The sequence below is a fragment of the Xyrauchen texanus genome, chromosome 6 (assembly GCF_025860055.1).
Source record: "Xyrauchen texanus isolate HMW12.3.18 chromosome 6, RBS_HiC_50CHRs, whole genome shotgun sequence".
Taxonomy (NCBI): domain Eukaryota; kingdom Metazoa; phylum Chordata; class Actinopteri; order Cypriniformes; family Catostomidae; genus Xyrauchen; species Xyrauchen texanus.
This window is the reverse complement of record NC_068281.1, coordinates 41,298,560-41,317,393: the sequence shown is the minus strand read 5'-3', so window position 1 is coordinate 41,317,393 and position 18,834 is coordinate 41,298,560. Positions and strand designations below refer to the sequence as shown.

Here is an 18,834-nt window from a genome sequence, read left to right as displayed (position 1 = left end):
ACACATACTTCCACGTCTCTTTCTTGCCTCGACACCGACCCTTCCTACGGTTCGCGTTCGACGGCCAGGCGTATAAGTGCAGTCCTCCCCTTTGGCATGTCCCTGTTCCCTCGTGTCTTCACGAAGGTTGCAGAGGCAGCCCTTGCCCCGCTAAGGGATGTGGGCATTTGCGTACTCAATCAGAAAGTCACTATGCACCCACAGGAACCAGGTGCTCAGGCTCATCAGCCGTCTAGGGCTTCAGGTCAACTGGGAAAAGAGCAAGCTCAACCCGGTTCAGAGCAACTCCTTTCTCGACATGGAGTTAGACTCAGTCTCAATGGCAGCGTGCCTCACCAACGAGCGCACTCAGTCGGTGCTGAAATGCTTCACCTTATTCAAGCCAGGCACAGCGGTCCCTCTAAAACAATTCCAGAGGCTCCTGGGGCATATGGCATCCTCCGTGGCAGTTGTGGAACTGGGGTTGATGCATATGAGACAGCTTCAGACTCGAGTCCCGAGATGGGCATGGCATGTACCGTGTGTTCATCACCCCCGCCTGCCGCCAGTCTTTCAACCCCTGGACAGAACTCTGTTTTCTGCAGACAGGAATCCCCATACGGCAGGTGTCCCGACACGTTCTGGTCACCACAGAACACTGACATTCCTGTCTTGCAGGAAATCACACACAGAATGAGCAGTATGGCTGGTGGCATTGTCATGCTGGAGGATCATGTCAGGATGAGCCAGCAGGAAGGGTACCAAATGAGGGAGGAGGATGGCTTCTAATTATTGGACCAAAAAACTCTAAAAATAAGCCACTAAAATATAATTTGACTCTAGATGGATGTACTGTTACATCATCTTCAACAGCGAAGAACTTAGGTGTTATATTTGATACCAATCTGTCCTTTGAAAATCAAATTACAAATGTTTGTAGAACAGCATTCTTCCACCTAAGAAATATTGCTAAATTAAGGCATATGCTCTCGGTTGCTGATGCAGAAAAACTAATTCATGCGTTCATGACCTCAAGACTAGATTATTGTAATGCATTACTGGGAGGATGTCCAGCAAAATCTATAAATAAACTTCAATTGGTTCAAAATGCAGCAGCCAGAGTGCTGACGAGAACCAAGAAATATGATCATATTAGCCCCATTTTATCATCGTTACATTGGCTACCTGTTAAATTCCGTATTGATTTTAAAATTCTGTTAACTACGTTCAAAGCTTTGAATGGTCTAGCTCCGCAGTACTTAAGTGATCTTCTACCACGCTATATTCCAACACGTTCATTAAGATCGCAAAATTCTGGCCTATTAATAGTTCCTAGAATATCAAAATCCACTAAAGGAGGAAGATCCTTTTCATATTTGGCTCCTAAACTATGGAATAGTCTCCCAAACACTGTTCGAGATGCAGACACACTCTCTCAGTTTAAGTCTAGACTAAAGACTCATCTATTTAGCCAGGCATACACCTAATTTATCCTCCAACCCACAATTAGGCTGCTTTAGTTGGGTCTGCCGGAACCAGAAACCAGAAACATTGAGCATGATCTCTAACTCTGCAATAAATTCAATGGCATCTACGCTTACATCTTTTTATTTGTTTCCCTGTCTCAACCTCGGGACTCCTATCCTGAGGTCACCAGAACCGGCTGGATCCAGCACCATTCCTGCTTCATGTTGGACTCCACTGCTACATGTCGCAGAATGATGATGACTAAATGCAGCCGGTGCCAGCCAAACATCACTTCAATCTATTATGACGGACTTCAGAGGATGAAATTATGCCAACTCCAACCTGCATCACCTCGGTCTATTTATGGACTACGATCTTGAAATGAAATGCTTAGACTAACTATTGCCAACAAAAGCCTTCATCAGCCAATTAACAAGGACAATTGCATCTATGTGAACTTCTGCAATTAATCAAGATGGACTTCAAAGACTTTGGTCATTAATCTTACAGTTCAAACACAATCGATGTTTAATCACTGACCCTTAACACTTAGTTTAATAATTTTAAACCATGATTTTACCTATACATAATTAATATTTACATTACATTCATAATGTTAGCCAGAGGGAACTGGCCCCCACAGTGAGTCTGGTTTCTCCCAAGGTTATTTTTCTCCATTAATCTACATCTTATGGAGTTTTGTGTTCCTTGCCACAGTCAGCCTACAGCTTGCTCACTGGGGTTATTAATACAATTATCATTTAATTATTTTTAAACACTATTAAAAATCGTATTTTATCTAAATTACACAATGATGATTAATCGACTTTATAGACATTACAGTTTTATCGTCTGTTAATGCTGATATTCTGTAAAGCTGCTTTGAAACGATGTGTGTTGTGAAAGGCGCTATACAAATAAAATTTACTTGACTTGACTTGACTTCCCTTTCAAGCACAGCATTGAGCTTGCCTGCAATGACAACAAGCTCAGTCTGATGATGCTGTAACACACCGCCCCAGACCATGACGGACCCTCCACCTTCAAATCAATCCTGCCCCAAAGTACAGGCCTCGGTGTAACGCTCAGTCCTTCGACGATAAACACGAGTCCGATGGGCATCTTTCTTTTGCTATATTTCACAGTCAGTAGAAAGTCTCTTCTGTGACCTGTAACCTGTTCTGTAACTGTGACCTTAATTGGCTACCGTCTGTAAGCTGTTAGTGTCTTAATGACCGTTCTACAGGTGCGTGTTCATTAATTGTTTATGGTTCATTGAACTAGCATGGAAAACATTTTGTCAATAAAGATCTGTTAAGCTATTTGGATTTTTAGAAAATTATTTAAAATACAGTGTCCTGAAAAAGGGACGTTTCTTTTCTGAGTTTATATATGGCTTGATGTTACCAAGTAAGAGCTATTAAAATACTTTCTGCTCCTTAAATACAAGTGTGTAAACTTAATCACTAATTTCAAACATATTTTTCAAGTTACATTTTTATTTTTATTTTTGAGTCGCTAATATGAAGAAGTTTTCTTAGTGTTACTCCATATGACCTGAACTAAATATTTGTAAAAGGGATTTATTTTCTTCTTCTTCTTCTATTTTTGGTCACTTGAAAACAAAATGGAAACCTACACCACCTGACTTTGACAAAATATTTTTTACTATTAATAATATTTTAAAACAAAATATTTTTTATAGGAAATATAATATAAAGAGTCCTAATGCCATAATTTTTTAAATAATGTCTAGCTTTAATGAGACTTTTAATTTATGTATGCATTTATTTATTGTTTACACTCTGTGGATGGTTACACTTAAAAAAAAATTACTTTAAGCCCCAGAAAAATTAAAAATATATCAAAATGACTGAACACATGTGCATCATGCATTTATGTAATTGTTTTGTGTGAATTTAATTTTTTATATATTTATGAATAACTTAATTTCATAAATTTAATTGAGCCATATAGCTTTATAGGCAGCTGTTCTATATATTATATTATCATTTGAGCATTAGGCTACAGAAAATTACAAAGGCATTAAACATTTAGCTTTAAAGGGCAAACCAAAATGCAGAGATTGACAATTGATTGAGAAAGCTTAAATTATTGCTTGAAGGGCTCATATGAAATGTGTCTCTAGCTGTCACAAGTTTGAGCCCCCTGCTGTAGAGGCTGTGTAGCTTTAAAAAAAAAAAAAAAAAAAAAATAAAAAAAACACCAAAATTAAATGTGTGAATTAAATTCAACAAACTTTTACTCAAATCTCTGAGAGATTGTAATAGTTGTTCTGAAATCATAAAGACTCCTATCATCGCGTACTGTGTGTCATAGCCATCTCCAATAAAAAGTGGGCATCTGATGCATGAAAGTGGGCATCTGATTCCCCTTTTCCACTTAATCCTCCTCCCATCCCCCTTCACTCATCTCCGCATTATCCTCTGTGCATTTGAATCATTTTGTCACGGGGGTCTCTCTCTCCTCCCGCCCCCTCGCCCCATTTCTGTTCATAGCAGATTATTCGGGCTGAGAAGAAACAGTTCATTCCTGTCTAGCGTCATTGCGCCCATTGGCATCGATTATAGGGGTGATGTTCAGTCGGAGAGGGTGAAACGGAGCAACTTAAGATGCACTTGTTCGGTCTGCATTTCACAGTCAGATGTGCTGAAGCAGTAATACAATGGATTTAACTCTGAATTTGACCATGAGAGCTGCTGGGACATCGACGATGTTTGGAATAAAACCGTTACATTAGAGGAAAACGCGACGTCTGGCTGTTCTTGAGGTGTGTATGCAACGCGATGTTTCTGTTACAGGTGCGCAGCGTTTCAAAATGAAATCTTTCGTTTGTAAGAATGTAAACTTAAACATTTCGACTCAATTATTTGGGTAAAGTGTACGTTGTTTTCAGTGCGCCGTACTGCAGACAATTAAGTTTAAGCAACGTGTATTTGATGCCGACTTTGCCTCGGAATATTCCTATAAAAATTATCCATTATCGATTATCGAAACACTTCAAGGGGCATAATTATTATTATTAACATTAATTATTAATATTAATAATAATAATAATAATAATAATAATAATAATAATAATGATGATTATTATTTATTTATTTATTTGCATAGTGAATTCGCCTCCAGTAATTTTAGTTTCTAGTATTTTCTTTGGAAATTGCTTGACAAATTGTGTTTTAGGATTAAAGTCGCAATTTCCCTTATATGTTAATTCATCTTTGTGCATTATTACAGTATGTTGACACTCAGCCAGTAATTTGGTTACTGGAACGTTCTGTGAACGTTGTTTTATAGTTATGAAAATTAAACCCTGAAAATCACCATTAGATATCTGTATAAGTTGTTATAAGTTTATCACATAAAACCCTCCGTACTAGAGGTTTTCCTAACATAACTAACATTCCTAGAACGTTATGAAAAGGTTCCCCCTAAAAAGAACCAAATGTGAACCTACGGTATAATGAAATGCTCTGTATTCCCCAGCAAACAGACCCCTGCAACTATTATTCCATTCATCCTAATATCTGTGCACTATTTAAAAAGCATTACATTTGGGTATTTGAGGAACAATGAATCTGGAACCGTCAGATGGTGTGATCCTTGCTCAAACTGCCATAATATGCATGTCCGTATGTATTCAGCATTCAGCTGTATGCTGTAGGTTTTTTGGTGGTGGGGGTTGGGATGCGGATATCTTGGCTATCACTCACCTCATGAAAATAGACGAGCTACATCTGAACTTGCCTTAAAGTTGATTCAGCTGATGCTTAATCATAGGATACCTCTGTACAAAATAGATAAGTGATGATGGAACAGTAGAATAACTTTCATTAATCTAAATATATAGGCTACATAATTGGTATCAGATCTTTGCTTTGTCTGAATGGAGAAGGTTTTCCCCAGTGTACTGCAACTGTTGTATTGATTGATGATGAAATCCTGTTGATTGTCATTAAGTGTATACACTAAAGGGATGGTTCACCCAAAAATCTTAATTAATTAATTGTTTAAAGTTTCCCTTCTGTCTCACCAGTGCCTCCATGGCAAAGCCCCCCTATATCTAAAACAACTCATCACCCCCCTTTCCTCATCACGCCACATCCGCTCTGGACAGGCCAACCTCCTCCAGCCTTTGAGGACAAGGCTTCGTACTATGGGTGATCGTGCCTTCTGTTCAGTTGCTCCCAGTCTGTGGAATGCTCTCCCTGTCCATCTAAGGGCCCCACAGTCTGTGGACTCTTTTAAAAAAGGCCTTAAAACCCATCGTTTTAGTAAAGCCTTTTATTGCTAATAGTGTTATCTTAATGTTTCTGTTTTTATTCTGTATTGCATTGTAGAACTTTGAGGTCATTGAATTGATGTAAAGTGCGTTATAAATTAAATGTATTATTATTATTATTATTATCACCTCTGTGCTGTTAAAACCTAATATGACTTTCTTTTCTTAACATAATAGGACCTTGTGACAAAATGTTGTGCTCAGTGATGTCATTCAATGGTAACCACCACGTCAAGCTTCAAAAGGATGCAGAAGTATAATTCAGAAGTCTAATAATTTGTTCCATAAGACTCATGATTGTAATGAAAGCATACCATGAGGTTTGGTGAGAAACAAATCAAAATCTAATGTAATATTACGTGAAACTGTTGACCAACCGTTGCTCTCCTCTGCGCGTTCATGAGACTGCATGAGACCAGCAGTTCAGGCAGCCCTCTAGCGAAAAGGAGCATTCACGCAAAACACGTTTTGTTTATCTAAAAACGGGTCTGCCACAGTGATACTAAAGAACAGAACACAGCTGCGCAAAAACCAGAGAACCAAACTAACAAAACATGTCTGAAGAGTTTGTAGTCCAAAAATAGATTCATTTCTATGCCCAGCCTTATTTATTTATTTTTTAATCAGAGTATTCAATCAAACAGAGAAAGAGTTGGGAATGTCTGTCACCTGTTCTCCATTCTGAACCTCCGTCTGAAGAGAGCTATACCTCAGCAAAACATTTGGTAGGGGTGACATTCTCGGCCAAAATCAAATCGTTTTTAACCGGCTCATTAGATGCGAATAACAGAATGTACTGAATAACAGAATGTACTGAATAACAGAATGTACTGACAACAACTCTGATGATTAACATCAGAAAAGATACCTTTTATCGCATATCATGTTTGCCTTCAAGTTAGGACACGGTGTGACTGTAGCTGCCTTCAGCCTCCTCAGTAAATGGCTGCATCCGAAAACTGGAAAATGCTGCCTTCTGAGGCTGTTTACAGAGGTATGATGAAAATAAGGTGCTGTCCTGAGACCAGTTGCCTTAAGAGTGACATTCATTCATAAACGCTGTCGGTTAAGCCGTTAACTGATTATGTTTTCGGATGGAGCTCTTTACCCATATCTGCCTGATTTTATGCACTGCACTATTGCCACACGATTGGCTGATTAGATAATCGCATGGATGATTGTTGGTGCCAGACGGGCTGGTTTGAGTGTTTCCGTAACTGCTGATCTCTGTACAATTGTGGTGAGAAGAATATAATCTCAGAATGCTATTCTGAGATGTACTGTAGGTTGGCGCTGTTTTGATGGAACGAGGGGGACCTACACAACATTAGGCAGATGGTTTTAATGTTGTGGCTGATCAGTGTATACTCGCAATGGTTTGGCATATTATGACAAAACTTGGGGGTGTCTTTGCCACCATGCCCTGGGTAAAAACTTTACAGACGAGATGGTATTCTACTTAACGTGCAAATCACAGCCAGCATATATTGGTTTAAATTAATTGTGAAACATATGGTGACAGGAATACTGCTGTTTTATTCAGAACTTTTGTAAGTTAATGCGTGAATTATGAAAACGTGACCTGCAACATCTGGCATGTAATGGGGGATTTGAAATTGGGTGGCAGAGGCCATCTCATCTGCCCTAGTCACTCAGAGACACATCTCTGCCTATTCCCTTTCTGCCAGTCATTCCTCATCTGTGATGTAAGATCTCTAGGGAGGCAGAGCATACCAAACTAATGAATCGTTATGTTGACCGGGAGGCATTAATGCAGCATCGACTGAGTCACATTCTTCAATATGTGCACTTTAATGGAAAATATAAAACCCTGTAACAAACCAGTTGTGTAAGATTGTCTCTCAACAAGCTCGGCTTGATCAATCTGTGGATTTTTGTCACCAGTGGAGATGTTGAGAAACTATTATTTGTTTACAAATTATAACAATATTTAAGTTGATGCTTCTGTAAAATGTGACCGATATTTGGCAATTAGTCCTCTAGTATATGGTGAGCTTTTTAAATTTGGGTGAGAAACTACAAAATAGTATAATTGGTTCATAAAAAACACACAAATGCTCTTTCTCACCAATGGTGTAAGTTTGGGATGGAGCTATGCGTTTTCCGACCAACGGCAATTGATAGTTTATTAAAATAGATTAAATTATGTATTAAATGGAAATAACTTCAAATAAAAACATTTGCTTTTTATGTTTTAAATTTTGATATAATTTATATCTTGGAATATCGGAAGGCTAACAAAACCAGGCAACATCCAGTACAATCATTTTACACAGGATGAAAATGTGTAATTTGCTCCAGTTTGTTTAGGCATAGTAATGGTACACATTATATCTGGCCTTATGAGATGTCTGTCATGTGTTTCAAAGTAGAAAATTGTCTGTTTAATTCCAGCGAGACTGAGGTGTTGTGGTGTGTGCTGCAATCCACTCTGCATGATCCACAATCCAGTTGACACTGATTTATCAATAGCCGCGTTTCCACTGTCGGGCTAAAAGAGGCCGTGCTAGTGCGTGCCAGGGCCATTTGCATTCCCACCAGGGCTGGACTGGTAATCTGGCAGATAGATTTTCCCAGTGAGCACTTTGGTACCGATCAGGGGTGGACTGGCCATCGGGAGAACCGAGTCGATCTCTTCCCAGTCCATCCCTTGTTCTCACTGTCACTTCTGAGGCTTAATCATGCCTCCTCTGGGCTTCCTCTAAGCCAACAGCCAATGGCCTTTGGCCTGCCGAAATCCCTTGGGCAAAATAAGGCCAACTGGGATTGAGGCAGGGTCACTGTCGAAGGCCGAGTTTAGCGAGATACTCATGCTACGTTTCACTCAGGTCGGATGTGGGATATTCCTTGAATTCTCTGATCTCCGACCATAAAGGAAAACAAGGTTTGTCATTTTTGCTCCCAGTGTCAGAGATCACATTAAAAAAACTGGAATTTATCTAATTTATATCTGAAAATAAACCCATTTATCTTTAGTAAACAAAATACCTTAAGTTTTAGAATAGAAGTAGGCTGCAACATAGTTTACAACCTCACTGATTCCTAAAAGATAAATTAAACATGAGCCTGAAGCAGCACCTCAGATATACAGTAGATAAGGTTATTGCTGTTGTTTATTGTTCCTTGAAGGGGCTGCATGTTTAGAAGACCCTGTGAGTGATTCAGCATGTGAACTGCTTTTTCCCTCTAGCGTTTTCTCTTCTGTGCAGGTCAACTGACCCATATAATTTGTTTTCATAGCTCTTCCAGCTATTATGACGTATTAGAGTGGAACAAAACAAGGATAAACAAGACACTTCAAGATATTAAATAGATTTTATTCTATATCAGTACACTAAATTAAGCTTTATGTGTCCTTTATCACAATGATGTCTCAAATGAGGTTTGCTGGCACAAGTCACTGATGGATTAGTAATAGTTATGGCTAGCAGTGTGACAAGCTGCCAGTAGGCTGTAATATTCATTATCAGCTGTCTGTGAAGAAGGAACATATTGAAATATTTCACACCTCCCGTGATTCCAGGATTTAATCACATCATAGCCTAATTATTTGTTTGTGTGCTGAAACTGCATCGTGCAAATAATAATTACACCAAGTGCTTAGATTCCAGGGGGAATGGGGGACGTAACCACCCCAATAAATCAAAACAAGCAAGTACCAAGTGTCCATCAAATGTGTCAACTATACTAGAACAGCATTTTTTGTGAAACAGAGCAGAGCAGTCAACACTTGGTGAAGCCATGAGCACCGGCTCTATTTCTGACATGTAAATGGAACTATCCAAGCTTTACGTTCCTGGGTTAAATTGTTCAAAAATATTGGGCAAAAAAATAACTGGATCTGTTCCTCTGCCTGGTACTCTGAAACTGTACCTGCCAATGACAATTTAGTGAGGCATGCCATTTACTCTTTGTAAAAACATCACTTCGGCGTATTTTTTTTAAAACATTGCTTCCTTTCAGGCATGTCAAAAAGTCCCCTTGTACAATAAGGGAAGGCCAAGTTAATTTATGTTTTTGAGAGGCTTAATTTAGATTTGAATTTTTCTTTCAATTGTTTTTTTAAAGTGATGGATTAGTTTTTGTGTCCAACTCGGTTAAATGGTAAGTTTTTGTTTCAACATTTTTTTCTCAAAACATGGACTTGTTGTTTATTTGATCATTGGAAAGTCTTCCAAGTCCACATAAAGCACCTTGTTTTTTAAAACGATATGTCACATATTTTGGCTGCTGTTTGCAATTTTTCTCACCCAAATTTAAAAAGCTCACCATATACTAGTGGACTAATTGCCAAATATCGGTCACATTTTACAGAAGCATCAACTTCAATATTGTTATAATTTGTGAACAAAAAATAATGATAATAATAAAGAATTATTATTATTATTATTATTATTGAATTTTAGAATTTTAAAATACAACAGTATTATACTTTAGTCGTGCACCATTCATTTGAAAACCCTAATGCTTTTATTTTGACGATTCTAACACTCCAGCTTGATTTGCTTCTTATTAAAATTCTGGTAATATTCCCTCCGGTACCGCTCTAAATGCATATTATAAGTGAACCGAACTATTGAGCATCTACATCTGAGATATTGTTCATGAGTTGCGCTCATATATGAAAATAGCTGGGACAGCCTCACCATCCTGCGCGTGTTTTGTTTGTGTGTCAACAGAGCAGCGTCGTTCACTAATGAGCTGCACATACATACTACCTGTGTATATTTACTTGTTAAACACAGCCTTTTGCGATTCATAAAGCTATTGCATGTCTTCAAGTGAATTTGAAAGAAATACATGAGTCATCTGGACTACTTTAATGGTGCTTTTACAGTATTCTTTTATGTCAGTTTTGGAGCTTGACAGTGACGAATATGACTAACACATTATCGGATTTAAATGGGGCTCATCGGATAGACACCCGATCCATTTATAAACGTCAGTATCAGAGCCGATACCGATCCAGATATCGGACCTGTGCATCCCTAGTATATTTTATACAATCTTATTATGCACATACAATTTTTATCCTGTCTTTGAAAGCATGTAATTCAGGCTTTGTTTGCTCTGTGTCCCTGTAAAAACTGTTAATTAATTAAACTAGATGGCAGCAACTACTAGGAAAATAAACTTTGTAATTGTTAGATTATATATGCAGAAGAATTCCAGCAACATGATTTGGATCTAGAAAAAACCCAGCCTTTCAGTTTGGAATGTTTCCACGTCATAAATTACAGGCCCTCTGCTGGATCCCCCACACAGAGTAAACCAGACTGTTCTGTGTAAGGTTACAAGGACCATTAGATTTGCATGACTCGAATACTAAGAACTAAGACAATCCAGAAACATCTCACACAAAGTCACAGTACATTGCTGAATCAACCTTCCAAAATGTACAGAATGCATTTAAATCCACAGTTCATACAATACCTAGTCTTGCTAGGCATTCGAACAATTGCTTTGAACTGTGGTAACTTGTATAACTGACAAATTAATGATTATAGCCTGATGTACCTCTTTAAAATGTGTGTAATGTTTGATCCATGTTGTATAACCCATGAATTAACCAGTAGTATTTTGTAACCATGGATTTTCATGTTTTGTTAGCTACACGTATAACATCCATGAAAAAAATGTAATGTTTAATATGTAAGCGTTCACTGGTGTATGCAGAGAAAGCTGATGACAACGAATATCATGTCTCTTGTACCATTCTCAAGATATAAAAGCTCATGTTTAAATGTGCACTGGTTTTGAGCGGGAGATTTTTAAGAGTCTGAAACAAAGGACCTTTTTATCAACTGTCGGAAAAGATAGCCCAGTTGACCATGTGACTCTGAAAAGACACTTCTGATTGGTGCAGGACACCTTTGGGGATGCGGCCAATTTCAGTTAAAATATTTCCAAACAGGAAGAACACGCTCTCTTGTCTCTTCTCTTGTTTCTTCTCGTGGCTCTCCGCTCTTCTGCCTGCATGTGCTTCATCTGGTGGCTCCACTGACGGCCAGGTCCCTCGCCATGTGAGGTCCAAGGAAGCTCGGGACTCGACGTCCCGAGATAACTCATCACTTTCTATGGCCTCGCTTCAAAATCATCATTCATACAGACAATAACTTCGATCTTACAGAGATTAAAACATCGACGGAACAAACTTTCGACGAAGCGCCAAGAACCAAGCAACAAAAAGAACGCAAGGAAATACCACAAAGACACGCAAATACATCTCCAATATTGTGCTCAAAGTGCTGGTGTATTAATCAAATAATTTGGGTAATCCGATAGCAAATCGATGTTGACTCAAAGAAGGATAAATGGTTCTTAAGGTATTGTCAGCAGACTCTGTAAAGTTAATTTTCACTGTACTGATCAGCTATTTTACATTCTGTCACTTTTCACCAACCTGTCTCATGTATATATGTGTTAGATTAGATTCTAAGGTTAAAACCGTGAAATGTTTATCAAAATAAGAATTGACTTTATTGCCAAGTAAGTTTTCACATACAAGGAATTTGCCTTGGGGTTTGATGCAATCAATAACAATAAACATAGTAAGATAAATAATATTTTATATAAATAATTATTAAAAATAATAAACTATATTTAAGATACATTATATAGAGAAAAAGTCAACTGACTGGTTTAAATAAAGGAGCTGTACAGTTGTGCAGAATATGAACCATAGAATGTGCAAATGTTCACTGTTCACAGTTGTTCATAGTTCACAGAAAAGTTCACAATTTGAGTATAATAAAAAGTGCAATAGAAGAGATAAATGTTCTTTAAGTTAATGTAAGATAGATGTGGAAACTATGTTAATGTAACGTGTAGTGTCTATGGACGTGGGATAAGAGACAGTGTCAGGGGGGGTCCTAGGCCTTGTTTATGAGGCCAGCTGTAGACGGTAAGGAACTGTTCCTGTGGCGTGAGGTTTTGGTCCTGATGGACCGTAGCCTCCTGCCAGAGGGGAGTGTCTCAAAGAGATTGTGTCCTGGGTGGGAGGGGGTCGGCCATAATCTTTTCTACGCGCCTCAGGGTCCTGGAGGCATAGAGGTCCTGGAGAGATGGCAGATAGCAGCCAAACACCTTCTCAGCAGAATGAATGACACTTTCCTTGGCAGTGGCAGCAGCGTACCAGATGGTGATGGAGGAGGTGAGGATGGACTCAATGATGGAGGTGTAGAAGTGCACCATCATTGTCTTCCGCAGGCTGAACTTCTTCAGCTGCCACAGGAAATACATCCTCTGCTGTGCTTTTTTAATTAGAGAGCTGATGTTCAGCTCCCACTTGAGGTCCTGGGAGATGATGGTTCCCAGGGAGCGGAAGTACTCACACCGCGGCATTCTTAGTGCTGGTTTAAGTGGTAGACCAGTATAGCCATACTGTTAACCAGATAAACAGCAGTGAGGCTGGTCAGCATGGTTTTTCCCACACATGCAAAAATTACTAGGGCAGTCAATCAATACAAATTATTTAATCTAATTAATAACATGGTGTCCAGAATATTTAATCACATACATAAATATTTGCTGAGAAAGCCCCTCAAATAGCAATAATTCAATACAGAATTATGAAATAATTATAAATAGATATTTACAATATTTACCAATTATTTTATTTTATATATATATATACTGTATATATATAATAAAATAATATATATCCAGACTTAAAAAATGACTTAGGAGCCATTGATTCCTAAACTGAAACATTAAGCAGCCAAATGGCGGTTTTAGTCGCCAAAATCACACAATTGCTTGATTTAGATTTCTTTTCAGAAACAAATTACGACAAGTTGAGAAGATAAGTTTGCATTCCCTTTTGTCTCATAAATGTTCACAACCCTTTCATAATTTATACAAATATAAGATATAAAATATATTTTATTTAGTACTGCTCTTCAGAATCCACATTACAGATATTTACATAAAGTACAGTATGCATATAGTATGGGCATTCAGTTCTCATCAATCCATTTCGCAAGTGAATTTGTCAATCGGTCAGATTTATTATGAGGGCTTGTCTAAGGATCCGTCAATGTACACCTGCGTCAGATGGATGCTTTTGGAGCATCTCACTTTGCATCGTGTCGTAAACATAACATTTTTAGGTCACTGTGTCAAATTAAACGTAGTTTAATACTTAGAAAAACACGTCTTGAGATCCCTCAGTTTGGATTTGCGCTCCATCAAGCTGTGTTTTGAACATGTTTTGTCTGCTGAAGGATTGTTTTTTCCTCTATGTAAGCTGTGTGTTAGCTTTACAGCTGAAGTTTCGCTTACAGTCCCCTGGTGAAAACAGGTGGTACTACAAGCTTTAAATTCTCAGGAATGTTCCTTTTTAAGGTCTGGGGACCAGATTTATTGCGTTAATTTGTTTAATGTATTATTTCTTAGAAAACATGTTAAATCTACAGTTCTAATAATTACCTTAAGTAACTATTTCTGCTCGATCTAACCCTTAAAAATGACTTCCGTTGGGGCAACCTAATGTAGTCAGGTTGATTTAGGTTGAATTCTTCCTGATTAAGCTAATTAAGAAGATTGGTGGAAACAGCACACCAACATCCCATGATCCCATATGATGACTTTTTCAGAAGGGTGAGGAGTGCATGTTTCTATTGTTGCACAAATGTATAAATGTGTAATCCTAGGCATTTTCAGAGTCAGCCTTTTGAAATCTCTTAAAATCAGCTTTTCCTCATCAAAGCCAGGAGCTTCAGGGGAATTCTGTTAAAGCACATGTTAACGTAAAGATGAAGAAGAGTGGAATGCCCCTTAAATCTTCAACTGTGACTAAGAAATGAAAGCATGACCTCTTTCTAAAGAGCTGTGAAGAAAAGCTTGATATATTGAGGCACTGGGTTCCCGATACCCCATGTGAATGATACCTGAACATGTGCTGATTAGTTCATATCTGTTATTGAAAAAAGTTTATTTTTATGTTTTAGAAAGAATTTTGTTCTTGGCACAAAGCACAAGAATACTGACTGTAAGTAATGTGATGTAGGCTGCTGCTGATGTTTGGCATAGCTAAGGCTGTTATTATTTAATGCAAGAGTTCTTTTGTGAATTTGTGAATTTTTCTCGGATGTCCTGGACATTGTTGGGTAAATTACTCAAAATAAGTAATCCACTGCAAATGACTAAATACTTATTTAATATAATAAGATTACTTAAATGATTACTTCATAGAAAAAGTAATCACATTACTAATTACATTACTTTTAAGGGACATTTCATACAAAAGTTTTTGTTTTTCTGATTCATCATACATCGTCGCACACTCTTCAGCTGTAACAGAAACGCAAACAGACGTACATATAATGTCGTAATATACTTAAAAACTACTTAAAAGTCAGTAAATGTAATCTGATTACTAGAATTTTAAATGTAACACGTTAGACTAAATTACAGACGTAACAGCATTATTTTCTCTAAAGTTGCTTTAAAAGGATGTATTTTGTGAAAAGTGCTATACAAATAAAATAATTACTTGAATAAAAAGTAATTTTATTATGGTAACTAATTACTTTGCTATTGGATTACACCCAACACTGGTCCTGGATGACTGAAAACCTTAGAGACATGAATGATTTTTAGGTATAGTGAAATGATCATGTATTGATTGTAGGAATGTCATAAAATATTGATAAATCTATTATTGATTGACATATTATTTTCTTAAGGTTTTTGAGGCGTTGATATATTACTGTTAGCCAACATTTAAATTAGAAACCTAATTTGTGTGCTTTCCAATTCACAGTCAGTTGGTCTTCCTTTTAATGTGTTCTGGCGTAATAGCTTTGGGAGTCCACAAGGGGGTGCTATAACATTTATTGTACTTCATACTAGGTTAACGTCACCTCTGTCACCCCTACATTTGTGCAGCAGAAGTAAGTCGTGGGTAATGTTATGGTGAAGTATCATATAGGAGAGTTTTGGAGAAAGTGCAAATGAAGCGATGTTTGGAGTCATTTCGGTTTACCTGGATTAATCAAAAACAACGTGTAAAAGTGCAAGGCAGAATTGCCTTATTCCAGGAACACAACCAATGTAATATCCCAAATGAACAGATAGCATGTTGACTGGGAGGTATGTGCTGTAAAAGTAAGTAAACAGGAAGCTTTGAACCCTAGGATAAAAATATCAATTGATTCGCCACAGGCAAAGAAGCTAACATAAGTTTACAGTCTAATATAAGCAGCCGCTTAACGTGGTGATTTAGAGGAGATGAAACCAGAGTAACCCTGCCACTCACAATTTACTAACGTTGTGTTGAGAAATATGTATGAAGAGACTAAGAATATCGTGTGCACACGCCTTGAGAAGGTGAAGCGCATCACACTTACTACCGACTGCTGGACTTCACGATCAGCTACCGATGAACATTGTTAAGCCTTTGCAGTAGATTTTAATGTATGGGTTAGGGTTATATATCTATATCTATATCTATATATATATATATATATATATATATATATATATATATATATATATATATATATATATATATATATATATATATATATATAAATGAAGAATTTTATATTTAAATGCAGGATGATCCGTATTTTACGGGATGTGTGGCAACCCTACCTGGAGGTCTAATGAATTCTCATGAGCAAAGTGTGGATGCAGAACATCGTGAGTTTATCGGGAGAAATTGTAAATCGGGTGTACAGTGGGAGGAGGGGTGTAAAAACTGGAGAGACCCGGTAAAATCGGGAGTGCTGGCAGGTATGCAGTAAAGTGGTACAAGAGACGGAGGAAATGGGACGCTTATGAACATGTTATGAGCACATCCTGTAACCATGGCACCAATGCAAATGCATTTTAAGGTTTTCTGGAAAGTACAGTCCTTTAAAATACATCCAAATTAGCTAAATACAATGATCTTTTTGTTGTTTCTATGCATAATTTGGTTTGACATACAACATACTTTTTTTTTCATCGATCATAATACGTCCTACTTTCAATGTGAGTGCTCTTTTGTGATTTGAAACAGGGCACTGCCAGCTCTCAAATATGTGGCCTTCCCTTTATATCACTCCAGAATGAATAGTAAATTGGTTGTCATATTCCATCCCACATCTTCACAATGCCAATTTGTTAGCTAATTCATATTTCACACCCTTAAAAGGGCGAGAAACCATGTGTGTCAAAGCAAGCAAGCGTAAATCAGAGACACTTTTCTGACAGATCAAAAAGCAGCACAACGGAGACTAGTAATGACCCAGATGAGAGGTGATGCTTGAGCTCTTTAAACACACAGCAGATTGAGCAGCGTGGTGACCTAGTTACCACCGGTTTGAAGAGCAGTCATTCATTACATTAAATCATTCCTCCGTCTAACACAATGAGACACGGCTGGCATGGTGATAATAAAAATCAAAGTATTTCACAGAGTGAAATTGTGTGCCTTTTCAGTTTTTTTGGGCGTATGAACGCGTTGATAGACACGTTTGCACGTGTTCAGATTTAATCTTTTGATTTGTTACTTGTCTTCAGGAGTCTGATCGTTCAGGCTGCTGCATCTCTACCTTCAGTTCTTGGTAAATTAAAGGTTGTGTGATGCATGAGCGCACCGGCAGAAGGGCTCAAGGCTTTAAAGGGTAGAAAAGGTTTTTTTTTTTTTTGTGGTCAAAGTTGGTGAATTAGTAAAATGAGTGAACCGTGTTCTTCACTTGGTGAAAGTGATATTCCAGTTGCGACCAGACATTTTGTAAATTTTCATAAATACTTTTGTCTCTGAGGTTATATATAGAAGGTTTTAGGTTTAAGAAGCTGTTTTAATCAGTGTTGGGTGTAATCTGATTACAATGTAATTAGTTACTGCAAACTATTAAATATTTTGGTTAAAAAGAAGTTTAATGCATATGCCTAATGAATTACATTTCAAAGTTGTGTAATCAGATAACAGTTACTGACTTTCAATTAAGTTAATTACTTTTAAGTACATTATTTGTGTTACAAATGTCTAAAATACTATTATTTATGTAGAATGCATGTAAAACGTGATCTATAAACATCTGTTTGCATTTCTGTGACAGCTGAAGGGTCATTAATGAGTCAACGTTTGGTGCAGAGTGTACAGACTGATCTCCCAGTAAAATTGGAAATATTAAGTTGACTTTTGTTTAGCTAAAATCAGTCTGTGATTACCAAAATGCGAAACACTGCCTCTAGTTTCCAAAGTGGTAACTGTTGGTGGGCGCATGGGCACGTGAGCTCAATTTTCCGGGTATATTGTCCACAGGGGGCGCCAAAAGCGAGTTGTTGTAAAAACGTGAAGAGGAATGCATATTTTATAATCTGTACCTCCAATCCAATCCTTAAAACTAAACCTAACCATCAGTGGAGTACAAGTGTAATGTTAGAGGGGAAAAGCAACCTCAGAACCACTGCTGTTACTGATTATCTGAACATGGTTACTTTCTGGTTTGAACATGAGATTAGAACCTGGGTCTCCGATACTGCTGATGCAACGTGCTTCTAGTCAACCACAGGGGAAAGTAAACACATTTGAGCCAATGCAAAAATGTCTGATAGGAAATGCTGCTTGTCGGTGTATCTGCATAATGTGGCCGATCCTAGGGTACTGGAACTTTCTCAAACAACGTGCCGACTTCCTGTGAGATCATGTTGGAGTGCATGACTTGAGGGCGACAATGAAAACTTAAAAGTAATTAGTCATGTAATTTCAATTAACGTTTTCGAGTATTGAAACTTCTTCGGTGTAGTAATCAGTAAATAACCTTATTACAAGTATTTAGTCATTTTTAGTGGATTACTTTTTGAGTGACTTACCCAACACTGGTTAAAATACAATGTTGTATGTTTCTATCCAAACCTACAAAAATATACAAACGCCTATGAATGCTAATGCGATCACATTGAACGGTTAGCACACTTGTTTATGTGGGTAATCCAAGAAAAACGAAATCCTGAAAAGTCTGGTCAGAAAGGTCACTTACAAAACAGTAAATAAATGCTTTCCTCTCCATTTTTTTAAATAAATTCTTATGAGTGTGTGAACTGAATTTTTTTTATAATTCGTGTGC

The 18,834-nt window shown here is 37.6% G+C and overlaps 1 protein-coding gene across 3 annotated transcripts in view; it reads left to right on the top strand.

Annotated features, from left to right (window-relative positions):
- Window positions 1–3,961: 3,961 nt before the first annotated feature.
- Window positions 3,962–18,834, top strand: part of LOC127645401 (disabled homolog 1-like) — a 52,228-nt gene continuing 37,355 nt past the window's right edge. For 2 of the 3 annotated variants that reach the window (XM_052129009.1, XM_052129006.1), the window contains exon 1: window positions 3,962–4,237. The gene's annotated coding sequence lies outside the window, so the exon portion shown is untranslated. Of the gene's footprint in view, window positions 4,269–18,834 lie in introns of all 3 variants that reach the window. The other variant, XM_052129008.1, reaches the window with a different exon arrangement.